This window comes from Adiantum capillus-veneris, chromosome 5 (genome assembly GCF_014529385.1).
Source record: "Adiantum capillus-veneris isolate H3 chromosome 5, ASM1452938v2, whole genome shotgun sequence".
Taxonomy (NCBI): Eukaryota; Viridiplantae; Streptophyta; class Polypodiopsida; order Polypodiales; family Pteridaceae; genus Adiantum; species Adiantum capillus-veneris.
In genome coordinates, this window is record NC_140935.1 from 109612779 (window position 1) to 109624951 (window position 12173).

The window sequence follows — 12173 nt, forward strand, 5'->3', positions numbered from 1 at the left end:
TCAAAGGTTTCCTCACACCAAATGTGAAGCTCACAATGTTGTTGCTACACCTAAGTCTCTCCTCATGCATATAGAGTTGGGGTGCGATGTGAGAGATTAGACATCAAAGATAAGAGATCAGAGAGAGATGATTTACAAGAAGGAGAGGGGACGATTTATAGGTTGGAGACTCCTCATTAAGATTATTACTAATCCTATTTTACACGTTAATCAAATCAAGATTATGATTTTTTGAATATTAAAATATAGCGGGCCTTCTTTGTCTTCTTGAGTCATGAATGTGGGCTCAAGAAAAAGACACTATTGATGGTAGATAATGTGAAATTAGAGAGTTAAGGGGGGGGGGGGGGGGGGGGGGGGGGGAGAGAGAGAGAGAGAGAGAGAGAGAGAGAGAGAGAGAGAGTGACTTTCTACTATATGTACATGTCTTGAGGTGAGATTCCTTTGAAACTTATGTAAATAAATATTTGTGTTAGTAGGTAGTTAGGTTAGTAATCACTTAAAAAGTTAATAATACATTTATAATGGATAGAATGAGTTGAATGACTGAAAGAAGATGGATGATTTAAGTGAGAAAATTCTTGTGATGGTGAAGCTTGAAGCGGTTGGACTCACCCTTGTGTAGATCATTAGAAATGACCACCAATCTTTTGTTCTTCCTCCTCTTCTTTATGCCGCCGCTGCCAAGGTTGATCACTGTGAAGAAAATGATGATTGGGTTGATGAGATCCCTTAATTTTCAGAGACTAAACATGGTTTACATCATGAATTTTATGTATATAGAGAAGAGGTAAGATGGAATTATAAGTTGAAAGTGATAGAGAGAGACACAAAAATGTTGTATGTATGTAGAGTTCATATGAGAGCTATGGAGGTGAGAGGGTAGGGTACCGGTGAAGAGGGTGAGAGAGGCTATGGAAGGTGCATGTTTGAGTGAGAGGGATGAAGAGAAAAGTGTGTGTGTGTGTGTGTGTGTGTATAGAAGTGTGAAGAGAGGTGAGAGGAGACTAGGGTGACTTGTGAGAAAGGTGGGTAGTCTTGGGTCCATTAAAAAAAATAATATCTCATCGATGGTAGCTCCAAAAATTATGAAAACATTTGAGAATATTACTTAGCTTGTGAGCTACATTTTTTATTTTTACTAATTCTTCAAAATTGGAGTGAAAGCGGACACCAAAACTTCCACCAAAATACCTGTTTTTCCTCACTACAAAAGTTTCCAATGGCCCCTCTTTTGTTAAATTTGCATAATGCTCCAAGAGTAAGCCTCTCCTTGCATGAGAACATGACCTAATAGATTCTTAAGGGTTTGAAGATAAGCATGGATTGATTATTAACAAATATGATATATGGATATGATGGAAAAATAGGTGAGTCCATAACCAATTCATGGAATTTAGAATAGTGTCACATGTATATAAATATAAAATGGAAAAATAAAATATATGAGAGTCAAATGAGAGGGCCCTCATTTTTATTTAATGATGTAATTTTATTTACTTGGAGTAAGAGAAAATGCATGTAGAAAATACTTATCTTGTAAAACGGAATGACTATGCAAAAAACATTTTTTTGGATTTTGTTTGGAGTGGATTCACACCAAAATTTAGAGAGCCTTGGATGAAAAGGTTTATTTTTAGAATAGAGGGTATGCACAATGGTAAGAAAAATTATGGTAATGGTGAGTCAATGCACATAGCATACTTAAACAAATAACGCACACCTAGCTATAAATATTTAAATAAATACCAAAATAATAATACTAATAACCTATATTTAGGTCCTATATACAATGAAATCTTTACACACAATTGGTCCATAATATATTTTAATTTTTTATTTTAATTTAATTTTTTGTATAGCATACAGACTAATTAACTGAGGATTTTCAAGGAGATATGGGGAAGTCCCCTAACTCACACATGCCTATGTACAATGAAAAGGTAAGAATAGCCATAGTGTTTATGTGATTTTTCTTGAGTGGGGTGTCTCACAATGGCAATATGGATAGCCAAAAAACGACTATCAGTGCCATTGTCCATAGAGCCACTCGTTCAAAAGTGAGGTAGTTTTCTAGGGTTTTGGCATGTTACGTATACCACATGTGGATTTGTTTACTGAGACATTGAGTAGCTGTTCATGCTTTGTGTAACTTTTGTGAGATTTGAGTTTATCTCAGTTTACAAGGGACAATTTGCCATAATCATCCAAATTCTTGTCATGTTTTGTGTATATCTACGATTTACTCCTTCGATGGTTTAGTGGTCAATCTGTAGTTTTCTTGTGGAATGCACTTTACACTCAGTTGAGATGCTTATCCCAAATTCTATACCTATAGATAGTAGATTATGGATCAATTTTATGGATATGCGAGCATCAATTTTGATGCAATTGATCATGGTTTTCACGGTTGTGCAGTGGTCAAGTTGATCTCCCACTTTAACATTCACTTACGGTAGCAAACATAAAGTGACAATTTAGAGTCGACATTGATGACTCGTGAGAGACTGCGGTCTCATAGTTGTCGATACTTGTGATGTTGGCATTGTGGTCACACAGGGCACATAAGGCGTTGTTGTTTCAGAAAAATGAGGCAACAATGGATAACGATGCGTGATGCGGATTAGGTTTTGACACATGCTAGATGGGTGGCTTCATATACCAGTGACGATAATGTCATATTTACTTTAGTGCTCCTCCTGCTTACATGTCTTTGAGAGGTGGCACTTTTCCCTAGTCATGCTAGATGAGGATGCAGTTTTCTACATCACACTAAACTATAATTGGTTTAGTACCTTCTCTACTGGGAGCTTTGGTTGTCTACACTTGGCTGATGGTTTGGTGTTTGACATTGCAAGTGCACGAGATGTTTGTTTGTCATGCCTAGTGGTGCATCCTATACGCTATGATATGTGCACTATGTTTCTCAATTAAGACAATTAATCTTAGTGAGATAATTCAACAGATTGTGGGTGTCAGACACTACTTAGAGAGCAGTCTTTCTAGATGTATTGCGGATTGTTAGTGATTTCCAAGGGATCTTGCATTGGCTAGGTATATCCTATGGATGTATCTGAGATATGATATATCATAGTCTTAATTTTGTTTGTTGGCATGCATTGAGTGAGAGACGAGACATGTCTCCTTCGCAGGTGAGCTCCACCATGCTCACAAGATAAAGCATATAGCTATGCAAGACGTGCTAGTAGACTCTATAGAGACAGAGGTAGAGCGATAGTGCTCTAGTGAGACACATTTAGTGTCATCAAAGTCTATGCAGGCAAAGGTAGAGCGGGTCTACTCCCTAAAGACACACACATGGAGTTCTTTGATATGCTCATGCTAGAGGCTGATGAGTTGATGCCATGACACATAGTTTCACCTATAGATGTAACCATCCCACTGTTAGCCATGACACATCCATACGTTATGAGTAGTCTGGAGGATGTAGTGCATGCAGGTAGCGCAGGGGAGGCTATTATAGCCAGGTTTACGTAAATTTTGTCAGTGTTTGGGAATCTCATGTACGACCTACTAGTGTCAAGGCCCAACCTAGCAATTACAATGGGATTATTTATAGTAGGGATTGTCAATCGTACGGTGATTGACACTAGCATGAAGCATTGTGGATCTTTGTACACCATACATAGTTTTTTGCTTTAAAATCTTAAACCTCCTTACATGTAGAGGTCCTAACAAAATCCCACACCACACAAGTACATATAAATCACTTAATTGTAAATGCATCAAAAACACCAAAAAAGGTTATAACTAAAAAACTTCCAGGAAGTCTATGAGTCCACTGGGGTACCTACCAAATCTATGACTATCTTGCTAAGCATATTCTAAAACTCAATCTTAGCATGTCTATTCTCCATTGTAAACTCACATATAGCCAAAGTTAAAATCTCTCAAATGTAAAGATCATAAACATGGGCTGAAATAGTCGGTCATCCTTCCACTCGATGCACATGCTCAAAATGAACCCACAAATCCTTCATGTTTCCTCTAGGCCGCATAGTGTTAACTAAGTTCACCCCACTTCCACAACACATTGTAGACATCCTGGAAACATGAGACTATTGGAAAACACCTAGTTGACGAGGGAAAAGAACACTATGCAAGTAGGGAAATCAATTACATTTGAGTTTAATATAAGTTTCTAGGGTTTATTGCACTTGATGCTTGTTTAAAAAAAATCTTCTCCCAAGGGAGTGTTTGCAGAAGAGCTAAACCCATCAAATTTTTGTTCCATAATATACATGCTTGAGTTACCACATTGTGGTGGCATCTCAAAAGCAATGCTCCCCTATCTTTGAATGCTTCATCTCTCATCAAGTGTCTTCATCCTGCTTAGCTTAAATTTTTCTAGCTCATCGACCTTAGAGCACCTTCCCATAGGCCTATGAAAAGCCCCGCCCATGAGAAGGTCTTCTCAGAAATAAAGGGTCGTCCAGCCAAGTGGACGTATTCCCACATGCACCACTTTCAGTTGTATCTACTGGTGACTAGCTATGGCAGAGCAAACAATGTGGACATGAATTCAATTGGAAAAATCCGAGGTTTTTCGTCTGTGTTTAAATGGCACCTCCACTCAATTGAGACAGGCAAGAGCGCCTTCCCAGAGGCTTACCGAAAAGGACTCTGGGCAGACCTTTGCTACAGATTGCTATTGCCATAGGGTCGGATAAAGAGCTACACATTTGGAAGCAGCCACTATTTGGGTGGATGGTTGAACCATACCCCACATTGACCACCACGTCTCTTTACCTGGAGCAGAAGGTGGCCTTCATCACTAAATTATCAGCGACCATTAGAAGCGTGATCAAATGAGAGCTGGCACCACCTACTTTGTCTCCATTTCTAGAATAAATAAATTAATTTAGCCTCATGCCTCATGATACCAAAATATGTGAGTACTCCTTTAGATCACACCTTCTCGCATTCTATTTAAATCATCCCTATCTATTTAAGTCATCCCTATGTAACTCGAAGCAATCAATCATAAACCAACTACCACCTATCTTTGTGTGTACTCTCTCTCTCTCTCTCTCTCTTTCATTGAAGACATTGTAGATAAACAATCAAGTTATGATTCATTTAAAACATACAACTCAATTCTACTTTCGACACATATATTATCTGCACATACATCTTGTGTAGATGTCAAGTTGGACCATATGCACAAACATCTCTTCCTGTATCTTAAGTACATGGCACAATTACACAAGATGATGAAGTTTTTGAGGCATCCATGGGTGGCGAGATGTGGCATGGTCTCTGCCAAGTCATTGAGGTTAGACAGTTTGAGGCTAGGTGATCATGGCTTCTTCCTTGCAATGGAAAATGATCTCTGTTGGGATTCAGGCCAACTGGCCGGGCATCCCACTTACTACTAACCCATCTACTAACTTAACCACATATACACTTATTCTTTAATACAAACAGAATAAGGAGCTACAACATGATAACATTGCTATGCACTCCACCCAACAGTAGGTCTCTCTCTCTCTCTCTCTGCTCTCGCACTTTCACTCGCACACGCTTCCCATAGCACCTTCAACTGGTATCAGAGCAAGGTTTGTGCTTGCCATTTTCACATCCCCGCATGCACTTTGAAAAGTGCAAACACATTTCCGATTTTGGCATCGGCAAATTCAACATTTCGAGAGTGTTCCCTCAGATGTCCCGAGGTTTTACCCCCCTTTCGAAGTTGTTCGTGCAGTCGAAAGCTTCATCCGAGCTACGCTTCAGGAGTTGTATTTTCCAACTCCACTTTTGCTACAGGTATAGGCACATATATAGGTACAGGTACAAGTACAGGCACAAGTACAGGACACAGGTGCAGGTTGTTCAGAGACTATTTTGGAATTGTATATAGCCTTTATATGGCTATTATGTGCTATTGAGACGGTGTTTATGGGCTGATTAGGAGCACTTTTCGGCATCAACATTCTCTTGGGTTTTTCAGGAATCCATCTCCTCACAGGTTCTTGCATACATACAGGACATCCAGGTTGCAGTGTTTTGCATCAGCACAGATTTTAGTGGGAGTACTTGATGCGCATATGCATTGTTTTGACACTTTTAATAGTGGTTGAGCTCTTTTGAGAGAGGTTTTACTCCCCATAGGGATTTGTTTACTACTTGCACATTTTGTTTGGCGTCTGTTTGAGCACGTATACTGCACCTTGCAGTATTATTGATAGTGGATGTACCTTGAGTTGCGGGAACAACCATATGTACCTTTTGTGGAGCCGATTTGGCTTGTTTCTGGCAGTCTCGACCATTTCTAAGACTCGGTTGGGAGGCCCTTTCTAAGACTGGGCTGGTTTCTTGTCTGCATAACCTTTTGTGAGGGTCGATAGCGTGAGGTTTTCTTGAGCTGAGGGATTCTCGAATGTTGAGATCCTTTCAGTGATACAGGTTGCTGGAGTACCCCTTTTTGGTGGCCTCGCCATAGGACATGTATAGAGAGGGCTAGGCGCATTTGACGCTATGTTGGCAGTCTTGGATCAACTTTTGACTTTTTATGCACAGTTAGTGGTTGATGCGCATGTCTTATGCTCTGTGAGCATTACCTTTGATGCGTGACTGATCTCTTGTGACAGTTTTGGATTGAGATTCTGTTAGTGTACAGATGTTGAGTGGGAGAGACTTGATGCTAAGGCCAAATCTACCCTCCATTTGTATTTGGCCAAATTTGTGTACTTTACTATATTTGGAGAAAGGATTGGTAGAGATGTATGGGATAAGTTGTGTTCAAGTTATGAGAACAAAAGTGCCACTAATAAGGTTTTCTTGATGAAGAAGTTGTTTGACCTTCGTATGAAGGAAGAGGGCACTATTTCTACTCACATTAATGAGTTCAATATCATTTTCACTCAGTTGACCACTCAGGGTTTGGTCTTCAATGAGGAAATCAAATGTATATTCTTTCTATGCAGTTTACCCTCGTCTTGGGATTCGTTCCTGTACTACGATTAGAAACTCAACACTTGGTACTGATCTTGTGTATAATGACATCCTTGGGAGTCTGTTTACCGAGGAGATTTGCAGGAAATCTCTCGAAGGCAAGAAGGATGGTGATGGGTATGTTGCTAGTGATAGACAGAGGGGTCGCACTCAAAGTCGTGCCAAAAGCAAGGAATGTGGGGGCTCACGCAATAAGTCTCGGGGTTTTATGCGTAATGTTGAGTGCTATCACTGCCATAAAAAAGGGCATGTGAAGAAGGATTGTAGGTAATGATAGCAAAGCAAGAAGGATAAACAATCCGTGACACTTATAAGTCTGATGATTCAAACAAGGGCAAAGCAAAGTTAGAGGAGATCAATGTGCTAGAGTCTTCAAATGCTCCTATTGTAGAGACTCTTCCAGCGGTTGTTATGCCACTTACTTCTGATGTATTGGTCTTCACATCAGATCTACCTGTCGAGGATCTTGTTACAGAAGATGCACAATATGCACAGAATTGGATAGTAGATTCTGGTGCAAGTTTCCATGTGACACCAGATAGAGAGTGGTTCTCTACTTATTCTCACTCTTGTGGCAAAGTGAGACTTGGTGATGCTTATGAACTAGACATTGAGGGTGTTGGAAACATAAAATTGCATCTAAGGAATGGCACGCACTTTACTTTATGTAATGTCAGACATGTGTCCAAGTTGGCTAAAAGCTTGTTTTCTGTTGGTCAACTTGATGATTTGGGCTACAACACCACATTTGGCAATGGTGCGTGGATAGTACGCAAAGGTAATCTTGTTGTACTCAGAGGTCAAAAGCATGGTACCTTGTATTCCATGCATGTGTCAGATGTTGGTCATGATTACATATCTATAGCCAAGCTGCCGTCTACTGAGTTGTGGCATTGCCGGCTAGGTCATATTAGCCAAAAAGGAATGAGAATTGTGACTTGTTTTGGCTTGTTACCTGTCTTGTCTTATGTTGACTTTCCTGTTTGTGAGCACTGTATCTATGGAAAACAGACTAGGTCCGTCCACTTACCATTGGGTCCAAAGTGAGTTGAACCTCTAGATTTAGTACATAGTGATGTTTGTGGTCCTATGTCAACCAAACCTCTAGGGGGAGCCAACTATTTTGTGACATTCATAGATGACTCTACTCAAAAGGGGCATATCCTTTGAAACATAAGGATGAAGTTCTTCATGTGTTCTAGAAATTCTTGGTAGTCACTGAGACTCAATCTGGCAGAAACTCAAGAAATTGCAGACTGACAACGGTGGAGAGTATGTCTCCAAGGAGTTTGACAATTTCTGTGTTAAAAGGGGGATTAAAAGGCAATTTAGTGCACCATACACACCAACTCAAAATTGAGTTTCTGAGCGCATGAATCGTACGATTCAAGAAAGAGTCACAACCATGCTTTCTATGGCAAAGCTCACACAAGGCTTTTCGACAGAAGCCGTCTTGATCGCAGTGCACATTATAAATCGTTCGCCTAGTATGCCATTGAATTATGAGATTCCAGAAGAGTTATGGTCTAAACGTAAGCCCCACTATGACCATCTACGGGTTTTTAGTTGTGAAGCTTATGCTCATGTGCCTAAACAACCTCGACAGAAGTTAGAGCCAAAGTCACACAAATGTATTTTCATTGGATATGGTGCAGATGGAGAGATGGGATATCGTCTCTGGCACCCGAAATCTCGTCAAGTCATCCATAGTTCAGATGTGATCTTTAATGAGTCAAAGATGCATAAACCACCTATCAAGGAAATAGAGGTTCGGAGAGTCACTTTTGAGGATGTTGCCTCAGAAACAGTGAAATCAACTCAGTGGGCTAGTGATGCACCTTCCATTAGCAATGCTCGAGAGGGAGAAAATAGCAATGATCAAGGAGTGAGACGGTCTACTAGAGTCTCTCATCCACCTGCACGTTTTGATCCAGGTCTTGATTACATCATGTTGACCGATTGCGGTGAGCCAAAAAGCTCCTACCAAGAAGCCATGATGATGGATGATGTGGTGAAGTGGGAGCAGGCTATGGAATTTGAGTATAACTCAATTTTGGCTAATGACACTCAGGACTTGGTAGAACTTCCAAATGATGAAAAAGATTTACCTTGCAAATGGGTTTACAAGAAGAAATTTACCTCAGGTGATCCAAATCCAAAGTACAAGGCTAGACTTGTAGCCAAAGGGTTCAAACAACAAAAGGGAGTCGATTTTGATGAAATCTTCTCACCTGTGGTTAAGATGATAACGCTTAGAACTGTACTTGGTCTTGTAGTGATTGAGGACATGGAACTTGTCCAAGTGGATGTGAAGACAACATTTCTTCACGAGGATCTCGATGAGGATGTTTACATGCAATAGCCTAAAGGGTTTGTTCAGGAGAACGCATCTCGTGAGGAGCTAGTATGTAAGCTCAAAAAGGCACTTTATGGCTTAAAGTAAGGTTCAAGGTAGTGGTATCATAAATTTGATGCATGTATGAGGTCTCAAGGGTATAAAAGGAGTGAAGAGGATCACTGCTTGTACACAAGAAAGCTAGATGATGGCTCGATGATCATTCTAGTTCCGTATGTTGATGACATGCTTATAGCTGGGAATCCACTGCGGAGATTGTCAACTTCAAGAAAACACTTAGCAACAATTTTGCAATGAAAGATTGGGGGATGCTACAAACTTTCTTGGCATGCGAATCAAAAGACATCGCAAACGTCGTATTCTTATCTCAGGAAACATACATTGAGAAAGTTTTGCAGAGTTCAATATGCAGGGGGGAAAGCATTGAGTACCCCAATGCAGGCATTCTTGAAACTCAGTAAGGAAGATGCACCCAAATCTGATGTTGACCGAGCAGAAATGGATAAGGTACCATATTCTTCAGTAGTGGGCAGTCTCATGTATGCTATGGTGGCCACAAGGCTAGACATTTATTTTGCAGTGGGAGTGGTGAGTCGATATATGGCAAATCCTAGCAGCAAGCATTGGGAAGCAGTGAAGCACATTCTTAGGTACCTCAAAGGTATGTTTGGCAGGTGTTTACGCTTCGGGAACAGTGATGCATCCATCGTGGGTTATGCAGATGCAGATTATGCGGGTTGTGTCGATAATAGGAGATTGACATCTGGCTATGTCTTCATATTTTTTGGAGCAACAATATCTTGGAGGTCATGTCTTCAAGATTGTACGTTGTCTTCCACTACAGAAGCAAAGTACGTTGCATTGTTGAATGCAAGTAAAGAGGCTGTATGGTTATCTCGCTTGGTCAATCTTGACATTGATGAGACTCTAGTGATATATTGGGATAGTCAGAGTGCTCTTGCATTGCCAAGGAATCCCCTGTTTTACTTCAAATCAAAACACATTGAAGTCAGGTATCATCTTGTGAGAGATTTCTTGGCCAAAAATCTCATTGATTTGCTCAAGGTACACACTGACGACAACCCAGAAGATGATTTGACAAAAGGCTTAGCTTTGGAGCAGTTTACACATTGTAGTGAGTTGATGGGTATAGGTTGAAGCCACTAGATTTCTTTAGGGTTGTACATACTAGGTCACTTGGGTTGCGTTGGCCTTCCAGTGGGAGTTTGTTGGGATTCATGCCAACTGGCCGGACATCCCACTTACTACTAACCCATCTACTAACTTAACCACATATACACTTATTCTATAATACAAACAGAATAAGGAGCTGCAATAGGATAATGTTGTTGTGCACTCCACCCAACAGCAGGTCTCTCTCTCTCTCTACTCTCACACTTGCACTCGCACGTGCAGCACCTTTAATCTCCTTGTAGTTGTCCATGAAATGTGTGTCTCCAACCTCCTGGCACCCAGTTTCCTCACTTGTTTTCCCAAGAAATCCGTGTTTATCTGCATGCTCAGATCATCTTGGCCTCGCTAAGACCATTGCAACTCAGTTCCGCTCAAATGATCGCTCTGCTCGTCTCGTCTCTGCTCTGTGAAGCTCACGTGTAGCTAGATACGCTAGCGCAGAATCCCACGCCTCTCTCAAGCTAGGCTTCACCCACCGCCACAACCGCTAAAACCTCTCAAAACTAGTCCGCATCGACACGGACTGGTTCGAGTAAGTTTCTCTCTTGCCCACTTAAATTTGAAAAAAATATCAAAAATACTTGCTAAAACCTCTCCAAACCAGTCCGCACAGATGCGGACTAGTTCGAGCAGGTTTCTCTCATGCCCACTTATTATTTGGAAAAATTATCAAAATACCCTCTAATTTATGGAAATTCCCAAAATACCCCTCACATTTCAAAAGTTCCCAAAATACCCCCACTACTTTGTCATAAATTTCCAAAATGCCCTTCAAATTTTCCAAAATTCTCAAAATATGCCTGATTGTGAGATTACATTTCTCCAAAGATAAAAAATATTGTAGTTTCATAAGAAGACTGATTTTCTATCAGTACAAGATGCTAAAATTAGAATTTGAGTTGGTTATGTAGGCTTCAGAGAGCAGCAGCGTCTGGATCCGTTGTTGATGATAGTGGCGTAGCCCCCATGCTGGAACCAGTCCGCACCGATGCGGACTGGTTTGGAATAGTTTCACGAAGGTCATAGGAAGGCTTACTAAAGCCGATATTATTATTTATAAAAAAAACAAAAAACCTTCACAGGTACACATTACATAGCTTTGATTAGTTTGGTATGCCTAAAAATTGTTTTCATCAATGGAATATTGTCCTCTCACTTCTTACTGGAAGATTATGTATTTAGATCCATTTTAATGTGGCACTAGCACTTTATACATCCATGCAAAAAATGTACGACTCTTCTCTCTCTCTCTCTCTCTCTCTCTCTCTCTCTCTCTCTCTCTCTCTCTCTCTCTCTCTCTCTCTCTCTCTGGGAAATCCCTGGGTGTGTGTGTAGCTTGGCTTCAAGCCTTGTGCTAAGAGCCCTAGGTAGTGCTTTTAGCCATACCATGTATTCTCTGAATCCACATGGGATTACATGCACATATCACCTTCAAGGCCTACACAAGACGAACACTGAGGGTCTTGTGGTCTTACTGATTGATGATCAGATTGATGGTTCTAAGGGGGGAGAGGGAGAGATTGAGGGCATAGGAGTACTTGATGACAAAATGTAGTTGTGAGCTGAGAGATAACGATGTCATGGAAGTAGCCATCCAACCAGCTTCTTTGCAGGCAAGACTTGATGACAAAATGTAGTTGTGAGCTGA